The 12,031-nt window shown below is 46.8% G+C and overlaps 1 protein-coding gene across 1 annotated transcript in view; it reads right to left on the bottom strand.

Annotated features, from left to right (window-relative positions):
- Positions 1-10,059, bottom strand: part of LOC119855709 (urea transporter 2-like) — a 43,166-nt gene extending 33,107 nt beyond the window's left edge. Inside the window, exon 1 of the mRNA XM_043515025.1 lies at positions 9,916-10,059. The gene's annotated coding sequence lies outside the window, so the exon portion shown is untranslated. The remainder of the gene's footprint in view (positions 1-9,915) is intronic.
- Between the last annotated feature and the right edge of the window lie 1,972 nt (positions 10,060-12,031).

The following is a 12,031-nucleotide window of genomic DNA, read 5'->3' as shown; positions in this document are numbered from 1 at the left end:
ACTTCTGAAGGCCTGCAATCTGAGTGGCTTATGTTAGGCTGACCCCTCGCCCTATATCACCAAAAAGGGACCCACTCACAGGATTTGCTCAATGCTTAATTCCTAATGAAAGAAGGGCGGGGGCTCAAGCAATTAGGGGCTGGGCCCAAGCAATTCTTTTGCTTTCATAACTGACGCCGCAAGCCCAGAGGTGCGAGGGCTATGACCTGCCAAGCTGAGAGGTGCCAGGGCTCAGCCCTGGCACAAATTAAGCCCAGGATTTGCTGTTTGGGTGGGTCCAGCCCCTAATTATCCAGTCCTTGCGGTTACCACCTGAGCGCAAGCAGAAAACAGTGATTTAGTAACACTGCAAGAGTCTGATCCAGGGCTATCTGCTTTTACACCCAAAGTAACACACGGGGAGCTAAACCAGCTGAAGGGTAAATGGCTCCTTGCCAGGGGAAACTTGTTGCTTAGTGAAGGGGATGATTTACATGACTCGGTTTGGATTCCCCTTAAAAGGGAAATGTTAAGACTGGTGCTTGATGTGCCATCAGGGGCCCACCAAAATGCCGATGCCACTTATCAGCGACTAAGTAAGGTGGCCTGGTGGCCCAATAGTAAAACAAATGTAAAACTTCATGGTTTGTGCTAAAAACAATCCACCAGGGAAAACAAAACGTGGATTCAGCCAGGCCCAGCACTGCAGGGGGTCCTTAGAAAGATTGCCAATTGACTATGCAGGGGAGTTACCAATTCCAAGAAGAGGCAACCAATATTTACTTGTGGCTATGTACACACAGCAGCTTAAGTCGGTATAAGCTATGTCACTCAGGAGTGTGAATGAGCCCCTCCCGAGCGATGTAAGTTACATTGACCTAAGTGTTGGTGTGGACAGCACTATGCTGGCAGAAGCGTTATCTTTTGTTGGCTTAGAGCATCTGGAGGGGCAGTGCTACAGTGGCACAGCTGTAAGCGCTGTAGTGTAGCCATAGCCTGTGATTGCTGATGCCTTTACTAAATGGATAGAAGCCTTGCCTACTTGAAAAGCCACTGCACCTGTTACAGCAAGACTGTAGAATGTCTTTTCTAGGTGGGAATGCCCCAGGGCGTAGACAGTGCTCGAGGAACAACTTTCACAGGGAAGGTAATGAAAGGTGCTTTCATCATTCTGGGAAAAGAGCAAAAATGTCACATACCCTATCAGCCCTAGGCTTCTGGCTTGGTGGAAAGGACAAACAGAACAAGCAAAACAACGTGGTGTGTGAATCAGGCAAAGACTTGGATGAAAAGTGGCCTTTGATTCTTATGGATTTAAGGGGGAAGCCAAAGTAAACCAGCCGGTGTCACTCCTTTTATTGCCATGATGGGCGGAGAGATGAGACTCCCAGAATATTTGTTTGCCGTCCCTATTGCCAAACCTAATGAAGGAAGGGTTGGTCACAGCTTAGCTGGTAAGACTGCTGGGAGAAAATTTATGAGACATGTAAGTGTCTATTGCACAGCAGCAGGGGCAGGATCATGCCAAAATGAGGGCATACTTTAACAAACAAGCCCAAAATGTAGATTGGCAAGTTGGGGACAGAGTGATGGTGCAGCTGAGCCCAGACAACCCCCTATTTTTGGCATCTGGGTGGGGAGGCCCATACTATATAATACAAAAACTCAGCCCTGCCATTTATTTGGTACAAAAAAAGCAGGACCTAAAAGCAAGGATCGATGGCTCCTGCTACTCAGTGAAAGTTGCACAAAGGTTCCCATAAAGGAAACACCAAAAAGTGGGTTGGATTTTTCAGACTACTGTCAGTGTATGGAGAAGCTGGTGTCATTGCACATAAGAAGTCTACCACTGTGGTACAGGGAAAATGCAACTCAATAAACACAGAAGTAACAATCTAAGTTTGGAGATATGAGGAAATCTCTATCACTGAGGTGAGAGCCAGAAGCCCTGGTCAGTTGTGGGGTGAAATAGACAATGCCTCTGAATATCACATTCAATTCTGTAAGTGGTCTAAGAAAAAGCAAAATCATGATACTTGTGTAAGAATTGACAGGCACCGCATCAATCCCTATTTAGGGAACTGTACCTTGAATATTTCATATGGGTATGCTAGGCCTGAGGGGCATTATACAGAGTTTGTGTTTCCTGTAAAAGTTTATGCAAACAAGGGCTTAATCAATATGTACCCTTCTGGAGATCATGAAGGGTAGAAATAAGAGTGGCACAAAAGTACATTGAAAAGAAAAACTTCAGGGTAGAGGCAGGACCCAGTAATGGATTGGTATTAAGTCCCCTTAAAGAAGAGCTATTCAATGATGTTCAGTGTAGACATGTACCTGTGTTGTTTAATTTGATTTCATTGCCTTTGCCAAAAGGATTCTGTCTGCTGGAGCTTGGCTAATTGTATGACAAAATGATAAAGGACTATTGGGAAGACTTTGTCGACACAAATGCAGAAGTAAAGGCACCCAAATCAATTCAAAGGCAAAGCCAATGGAGCCTATCTGCCAGTGATGTAGCAGGTGGTTTGGAGCCAGAGCATCAATCGGAAACCAGGCAGACATTGAGTCCTTGTGGGAACATGACCAAGCATTCCAACGGCGGGACATCCTGAGCCCAGTGAATGAGCACAGGAAAGAACTCATTAATCAATAACTTTTGAATGTATATAATATGCAGTTTGTTTAAGGCAGTACAGCACAAAGTCAACGAACAAGTTAACCAAACCAATTAAGGTTATCAAAGCGGGGCAATGTGCAGGGCCATACCCTGTTCTATGCCTGGAGAGAATGTATGAGCCAAAATCAAGGCCACTCTCACTGATATGGAATAAGGTAAATGCCCTCTTGTATAACCCCAGAGAAACTGAAAATGTGATGAGGCTGACTGGTGTAAAACTATAACAACAAAACCTCTCCAGGCTCCAATATCATGAAAAGAATACAGGACTCCTTATCCCACCTATGCTATCCATCCCAGTAATTGCAGATCAGGTCATTCAACCCCCTGTTAAACCTCTCAAAGTACTGGAAGATACGGCAACTAATAAAGGTGAAAAGAGTTTGTTTCTCCTCCTCAAATACTGTTGCAAAGAAGGACAAGATCTGGAAAGCCCTGGACTTTTCCTGTTGCTTATACCTGGAAGACACCCATATACGCCCATGTAATGTCTTACAGACAGAGCTGCTGGCGTGTGAGTTAACTCTGCGGGAGCAATCTCCAAACTGCACAGTATAGTTGAGATGCTGGGGAACTGGTGAAATAAAAACTGCTTATGGTGGGAATGGTAAATATTGCTTGGTAGCTGGCAATAGCCACTTTTGGTGGCTGGATCCAAAAAATGTTATTCTGATTGGCCAATGTTTTGTACCCCACCAAAATTCATTGCAGTGATACATGGAAAGACTTTACATCCCATACCCATTTTCCATAATGTAACTGAATGATGGGCTGAATTCAGATGACAGGAGGATGCTTGAAAAGCAATACTCAAATTTGGGCATTCTATCATCACTTGAACCTGGATTTTAAAAGCTTAATAGACAGGCACAGAGAATTCGGCAGTTAACTAGCACCACCTGGTGGGAACACGGGTACAAAGTGGAATTACATCCATGATGAAGATTCGCAAAAAGAAAAGGAGTACTTGTGGCACCTTAGAGACTAACAACTTTATTTGAGCATAAGCTTTCATGAGCTACAGCATCCGATGAAGTGAGCTGTAGCTCACAAAAGCTTATGCTCAAATAAATTTGTTAGTCTCTAAGGTGCCACAAGTACTCCTTTTCTTTTTGTCACGGTGAAGATTGTCATTCAGAGCTTTGATAATTATCAGCGTGATTGTGGCAATTGTAGTTTTGATTTTGTATTGTCAAGTTTATTAGTTGTACAAGATGTTTCAAAATTATAGATGTATGTTTAAAATGCTTAATGTAGTAAAGCCCATGTAGTATGTAGGGTTTTAAGGTGGTGAATGTAGGATAATTATGAAATTAAACAATTAGTGTTAGCATAAGTTTGGTTAAGAAAATAATGTATTTGCTTTATGGATTGTGGCTAATACAGAGAGGGCCTCAAAAATCAAATAAAAGAAGGTCGTGAGAATAACAAGTAATGTAACTTGTAATGTGGGGAAAATGTATGATTCCAAAACTAACAAAGAGCTGCACCAACAAGACAAAGGAAAATTGTCTTCAAAGAAACAAGCCCAAATTTTTCCACTGTTCTGCTGGCAAGCAAGGATGTGGGGAGAAGACAAGAAAGGGAAGCTTGGAGGAAGGAAAGTGACAAGGATAAACTGCCTCAAACTGGGTTTTTGTTAAAGCTGTCAAGTTAGCTGAAGAGTATAAAGAGAGCCATGAATCTGAAAGTTCTTGGTCAGACCCTACCTGATTATGCTGAAGACTCAGGGCCAGATTAACCTTTTGTGGGCCCAGCCCCAAACATATTTGTGGGCCCCCATGGGGGCAAAGGAGCATGGCGTGGGGAGGCTGGTCCCCAGAGCAAGGGACCAGCCAGGGGCAATGGGGCATAGCATGGTAGGGCCGGCCCTGCTCCACCCAGTCCAGTGCAAGAGCACTGTATTCAAACTGGTAGTTGTCAGATGCACACTGGCCAGCCCAGCCCTCTGCTGCCAGCGTGCCCCTTCCTCTCGGGGGTGGGCCCAGGTTGTGCCACACAGCCCCCGATTCCCTATGCCCAGTGTCTCCCGGAACTGCTATGCCCAGGAGCCCCACACACAGACCCTCCACCACAAATGCACAGCAGCTTGCACCCCCCCCCCCGCCCAGCACCCCCCCACACACAGCCGCACCACTACTGCCCAATTCACTTCCCCACAGCCCACCATCACAACTACACAGCACCCCACTCAGATCCCCCACTTCCCAGCATCCCAACACACAGACCTCCCACCCCCTACCCCCTGAAGTCCCCCCTTACACCTCCAGACACCTCATACCCTGCCCCCTGGCCACATTCACCGGCCCTGCTGGAAGGTGTCGGTATCTGCCAGGCTGAGCTGGCAGCGCAGCCAGGGCTGGTCCAGTGCCAGGGTGGGGAATCACTCCAGCCTCTCGGGAGTGGCATGATTAGGCAGGCCAAAGTCTGCTCCTGCCCTGGCCAGACTCCCTCAGGATCCACTTGCCTGGAGATAGGGTGACAATACATCCCCGTTTGGCTGGGACAGTTCCCTTTTTAAGTTCTGTCCCGGCCATCCTGACTTTTTTGACAAAAATGGGTATTTATCCTGTTTGCTCTTGCCAGCTGATCAGTTGGCAAGAGCAAATGAACAAATGCCCAGTTTACCAAAAAAGTCCAGTGTGCCGTCCCATAGCGGGGCATGGAGCAATGTGTGTGTGGGGAGCGGCGATGCAAGGTGTCAGGCAGCAGGGCTTGAGGGGTCAGCCCTAGACCCAGCCAGAATGGAGCTTGTGGCGGGGCGGGGAGGGGGGGGGTTAGGGGCCAACCTCAGCCCTTGGTAGCGATGTGAGGAGCTGGGGCAAGGGAGGGGTCAGCCCCAGTTCTAGCAGCTGCATGTGGAGCTCAGGGAGTGGTGGTGGGGGAGGGGGTCATCCTCTGGCTGCGGCATGGGGAGCTGTGGGGGAGGGCTCAGCCCCAGTGGTAGATTTAGAGTTAGTGGGGCCCTAGGCTCAGCTTCATTTTTGGGGCCCCTCCTTGGGAGCCGAGAAAAAGAACATTCTCTCTTAGCTCCCCCCCGCCCCTGTTTATCATTCTTTTTTTCTTCATCCTCCTCCTACAAGTAATAGCGAGTACACGAAAATAGAGTGAGATAGCTTGATTTTTTTTCTAGTCTAACTTATTTTTCCACAGACCACCTGAAAATCACTGGGGGGGGGTCTCGGTGGACCACTTAATGATCTTTCCAAATATTATTTGTACCTTTAGTTACCTACCGCAAAGTGCTTTGAATAAAAGTGCTTTATATAAAAAAAAAAAGTAAAAAAAAAATCGGTGTGTGGGTGTGGCCAGGAGTTAGGGTGTGGAAGGGGGGGGTCAGGCCTGGAGCAGGAAGTTGGGGTGTGGAGCGCTTACCTGTAGCAGCTCCTGTTTGATGCAAGGGGTGCAGGTGGGAATGTGTGTGTGTGTGTGTGTAGGAGTCAGGGCAGGGGGTGCAGGGTCTGGGAGGGAGTTAGGGTGCAGGAGTGGACTGGGGGTTGGGGTGCAGGGTCTGGCCAGGAGTTAGGATGCAGGAGGGGGCTCAGGCCTGGAGCAGGAAGTTGGGGTGTGGAGTGCTTACCTGGGGCAGCTCCTGTTTGGTGCAAGGGATGCGTATGTGTGTGTGTGTGTGTGTGAGTGGGTGCAGGAGCTCCTGTTTGGTGTTCAGGGTGGGGATGTGTGTGTGTGGGGGGGTGCAGGAATCAGGGCATGGGGTGTGGGGGGGCAGGGTATGGGGGGTGCAGGAGTCAGGGCGGGGGTCGTGGGGGGTGTGTGAAGAGGGTGCAGGAGTCAGGGCATGGGGCTGGGAGCACCCCCATGACCCCAGCCCACACCCCAGCCCCCTGCCCTGAGTGGCTCACGGCGGGGGGTGGGGGAATGGGATGGGGGAGTGCTGGGGCCCTGCCTTTGCTCCGCCCTGCCCCGATTCCACCCCCTTCCCCAAGGCCCTGCCCCCGCCTCTTTTCTGCCTCTTCCCCCAAGCGCGCTGTGGCCCCGCTCCTGTCTCCCCTCCCGGACCACTGGCAAACAGCTGTTTGGCGGTGGGGGAAGCGCTGGGAGGGAGGGGAAGGGGTGGGAATGCGGCGCACTCGGGAGAAGAGGTGGGGGAGCTTGGCTGCCGGTGGGTGCAGGAGGAGCCTGCCCTGCAGCAGGAGCCCCAGAAGCCGGCAGGACCAAGCTTCTATCTCCCCCCACAGGAGAGAGCAGTGGGTGGGGGGCAGAGAGGAGCTTTGGGGGCCTTGCAGCCCAAGCAGAGCGGGCTGGGGGCAGGGCCCCTTTGGAGCCTGGGCCCGGCACTGTGGCGCCATGGGAAACCTGGTACTAGCTGGAGTACACCAGAATGAGAGGGTCAGCCCAAGGTCTGGCCTATTTGTAAGTATACTGATCACATACTTAAGAATACTCTGTTACTGTATTGGGTGTAGTGACTGCTCATTTTTAGGGTTTTAGGTATATTTAGAGCTACTGCATAAAGTATCATTTGGTCTTTGGATTTAATAAAGGAATTTATGGTTAAATTGGTGTTTGGTGATTTCCCATAAGAACGGCCATACTGGGTCAGACCAATGGTCCATTTAGCCCAGTATTCTGTCTTCCGACAGTGGCCAGTGCCAATTGCTTCAGAGCGAATGAACAGAACAAGCAATCATCCAGTGACACATCCCCTGTCAATCCCACCCAGATTTCGGCAATCAGAGGCTAGGAACACTCAGCACATAGGTTTGCATCCCTGACCATCTTGGCTAGTAACCACTGATGGACCTATCCTCCATGAACTTATGTAGTTTTTTTTTTGAACCCAGTTATAGTTTTGGCATTCACAACATCCCCTGACAATGAGTTCCACAGGTTGACTGTGTATTGTGTGAAATTGTACATCCTTTCCTTTGTTTTAAACCTGCTGCCTATTCATAATTCCAGCACATTGCTCATAGATAAATGCCTTCTTAAAACACTCATTTCAAATGTAGCTCAACTGTGACAATCAAACACTCATTAAATCCATCCATAGTTCAACTTGCAAAGATCTGTCCAATATTAGAATATCTCTGGCTTTGCTATCACAGTTGATCCTGAACCGTTTTGACTGGTCATTTTTCATTTGCAAAATTAAAAGGCAGTAAACAGAACAGATAAGAGAGAAGCGGTGCTTGTATCAAAGGTACAGTCAGTCGGGTTAATAAATGTAATTACAGTGCCTAGCAGAAAAGTGCTGGTAATGAATATGGTTGAGGCAGTCCCCGGGTGCTGTTTCACTTATTCTAATCTGCTTTATTTACTTTCATTTACTTCCATTCAAGAGTTTTTTTAACTGTCTGTATTTTCCTATTCATGGGGGGAAAGGCACAGATACATAAGAAATTCAAGTTCTGCATTAAAACAAACTCTTCTTACCTTCCAGCTGAGTCCAGCAAAGCAGCTGTTGCTATGCAGTATCTGACTATCTATTAAAGAATGTGTGCCGAGCCAGAGATAGTAGATCAAGTGCCCCACCAGTTTATATAGCTAGAACAGCTCCTATCATAACGCAACAAATTAGAGCACTCCTCCTACCATTTCATGTTACACCGCAGACTGGAAAGAAATGCTAGAAGGTAGCCACCTGCTCCACCTTTAGTATTGGTTTCTTGCCAAGTATCTTACTAAACCCCATCTTTCCTGCTGCTGTTTTGCATTTTCATCAAGCCTACACTTTTCCACTCCACATTAAAATTCAATTATTTAATTGTGCAACTTTGCCTGTTAGGTCACTAAAGAAGAATCCAGAGGAGTCTGAACTTATTTCTATGGTATGTCTTTGTCCATTTTAATGAATCTATACACACATCAGCGTAGATGGCTTCTTAGCAGAGAGGGGAGTCAGCTGCAAAAATCTGAACCATCCAACACCCGCAAACCTGAAGAGGGAATTGGAGCCAGGACTTTGCTTTGGTCAAGTCCTGTGATAAGAACCAGTTACGATATATGGATTTGGCTTTTGAAACTTCCCACCCTAACCCCAAATTCTAAGGCTGTATGAAACTGCTTTGGGCTCATATTTGCTTCTCAGCAGCATTCCGTGAGCCCAATCCTGTAACGTGCTTCTGCTCCAGGTGCTTAGCACACTTATGACCTTTACTTTGTGAACTGGGTTTTTCCTAGTCACTTGAGAAATTCAAGTTATTTTTTTCACCGGGACCCCCTGGCCTGTGGGAGGAATCTAGCATAGTAGAACGTTGGCATTTTTGAGAAGTTTATAAGGCAAACATACATAGCTGTGAAAGGTAGAAAGAGGGTACCAGAGGGGAATCTAAGAAGGGTGAATAGCTCAAGAAAGGACAGTGAAAACCCCATGAACTTAGATCTAGAGCTGGCCAAAATGCAGGATTTGCAGTTCACAGGAAATTTTGCTTTGGTTCAGTTCCAAAGGGAATAAATCTATTATTTTAATGTTTTTTTTTAAACATTTCCTGCAAACTGGAAATCTTAAAAACAAATTTATTTAAGAAACACTGACACATGGTGCTTCTGACACAAAATCCACTCCCCACAGCTGCTGAGTGAAACTTACATTCTTGTAATGTAACTAATTTGTTAGTCTCTAAGATGCCACAAGTACTCCTTTTCTTTTTACATTCTTGTGAATGTCATGGTTGCTGTTAGCCCGGGGCAGTCTGCATGGTGGATTTGCCCTAAAAGAGCTGATCTTGTAGACCACCCCAGGGCTTCCGGTTCCTAACTCTATGGCAGGGAGAGTGGAAGCATCAGAAGTCCCCCCAGAGTTGCATTCCCTGGAAAACTGAGGTTTTGGCAGGCATGTTGCGGTGGCATGGTCAAATCTTTGACAAGCTCCTGAAGGATCCCGTCTTTGATTAGCTGAAGGTTTCATGTTCCATGAATCAGCATTCTCTGACAGCTCTCTGTTTTGGATGTAAAATTCTAACCAGCTCTGCTTAGATATCTTTCACATGAATTAAAGACCCAGTTTCATAGATTTTAAGGCCACAAAAGACCATCGTGATTATCTCGTCAGAAGAACACAGACCATAGTATCTCGCCCAGGGATTCCTGCATCGAGTCCACCAGCTTGTAGTTGAAGTACAGACCACATCTAGTTTTGTGGCTTTGCTTCCTACCCTGTAGAAATACAAGCTCTTGCTCTGCATTAACTGAAAGGAGGGTATTCTATTTATATATATTGTAGATGCCCATCCCTGCCTATGAATCACATGCACCGTATTCTGATCAAGACATTTTTAATGTAAGAATGTTCTTACTTTTTTTTAGCTGGGTCTGTGCTCGCAGTTGTCAGTTTCAATTCATTGGTGTGAGCTGGTCCCCGCTTAATCTCCCAGGCACCATCCTTGGGACATCGCTAGACTGTGAGATAAACTGAAGCTGTGGCTCATAGCACATGTGTTATATAAGATAGCGTGATGTTATTCTAGGAAGTGCTCAGTAATAATGTTTGTCTTTTCTCATTGTTTGTTACTCTTGGGGAGCCCTTTACTTTTCTTTCCTGTTCAACAAACACCAGGCACTCAGAGGAAGGAAAAGGATTTGGGCGGACGGTCCTCATATAAAGAGTTTGACCCCAAAACCTCTGTTCCAGGACCTGACCTCTAAGCTGCCTTTATACGTCCCACGTTCTGGGGCTGTTCAGATGCAACCCTGGCTCCTGGTGTAAGGTAAAGCAGGCTCTCTATTACTCTATATTGTATTTGCACTTCCCCAGGCCTCTTAGGTACTACATGCTAGAGTAGATTCATAGAGATTAAGGTCAGAAAGGACCTTTCTGATCATCTAGTCCGACCTCCTGCACAACGCAGGCCACAGAATCTCACTCACGCACTCCTGCGAAAAACGTCTCACCGATGTCTGAGCTATTGAAGTCCTCAAATCGTGGTTTAAAGACTTCAAGGAGCAGAGAATCCTCCAGCAAGTGACCCGTGCCCCATGCTATAGAGGAAGGCGAAAAACCTCCAGGGCCTCTTCCAATCTGCCCTGGAGGAAAATTCCTTCCCGTTTCCAGATATGGTGATCGGCTAAACCCTGAGCATATGGGCAAGATTCACCAGCCAAATACTACAGAAAATTCTTTCCTGGGTAACTCAGATCCCACCCATCTAATATCCCACCACAGGCCATTAGGCCTATTTACCATGAATATTTAAAGATCAATTAATTACCAAAATCATGTTATCCCATCATACCATCTCTTCCTTATCGAGTTTAATCTTGAAGCCAGATAGGTCTTTTGTCCTCACTGCTTCCCTTGGAAGGCTGTTCCAGAACTTCACTCCTCTGATGGTCACAAACCTTCATCTAATTTCAAGTCTAAACTTCCTGATGGCCAGTTTATATCCATTTGTTCTTGTGTCCACATTGGTACTGAACTTAAATAATTCCTCTCCCTCTCTGGTATTTATCCCTCTGATATATTTACAGAGAGCAATCATATCTCCCCTCAGCCTTCTTTTGGTGAGGCTAAACAAGTACAAAGGTGCTGCAACCCCCCCACCCTCATTCCTTGGGACTGCCCCCACAGAATGTCCCCAGAACAATCCCCTATGACACTAGATAGCTAATTAGCGTTAAGGCGACTCAAGGAGGAAATGCACTTCTCAGCAAAATGTTCACAAGCATCCCTGTCAAGTTCATCTGAACAAAAAAATGTCTAGGGCTAATTCAGGCATACCATGTTCAGGTCTTGCGGGGCAGAGGCACACTTTAAAAGGGAGAGTGACAAACTGGAAAGGGTTCAGAAAAGAGCTGCAAGAATGATCAGATGCCTGGAATACATGTCTTTGCAAGACTCTAGCTGTTTAGCTTGTCAAATAGAAGATCTTATCGAAGAGTAGCTTGATCATGTTCTATAAATTCCTTCAGGGGGAAGAGATTTCCGACAGTAGCCGGCCTTCAATCTCGCAGACTAAGATATAACAAGACCCAGTGGCTGGAAGCTGAAGTTTAATGAATTTAGACTGGCAATATGGTGCACAATAAGAGTAGTTAACCACTGGAACAACCTACCTAGTTGTCACATGAGGGCTTTAAAGAAAGACTGGATGTTGTCTGAAAAGATCCATTTTTGCTCAGCCAGACAGCCTAGACTTGATGCAGGAAACACTAGTGGCCCGATTCAGAAAGGCTCTATTGTGCCTAACTCCACCCTTTCAGTACCACTGGCATTGTCAGAGCCATTGCCTAACTCCTTAAACACCTAAGCCTCCTAGCTGGCTGCTGGTCAGCATTTTTGAATTGCTGCTGCCACCCCAATGAACTGCTCAGAGCCTTCACTCGAGCTGAAGCCCCAGAGAAACGAAACGTGGAACACCTGTCTCGGATCATGCCTAGCACTTGGTACCGGTCAGACCTGGCAGCAGGACTCAA

This window comes from Dermochelys coriacea, chromosome 5, assembly GCF_009764565.3.
Source record: "Dermochelys coriacea isolate rDerCor1 chromosome 5, rDerCor1.pri.v4, whole genome shotgun sequence".
NCBI lineage: Eukaryota > Metazoa > Chordata > Testudines > Dermochelyidae > Dermochelys > Dermochelys coriacea.
Note: the sequence above shows the minus strand (reverse complement) of the source record. Positions and strands in the feature narration are given on the sequence as shown.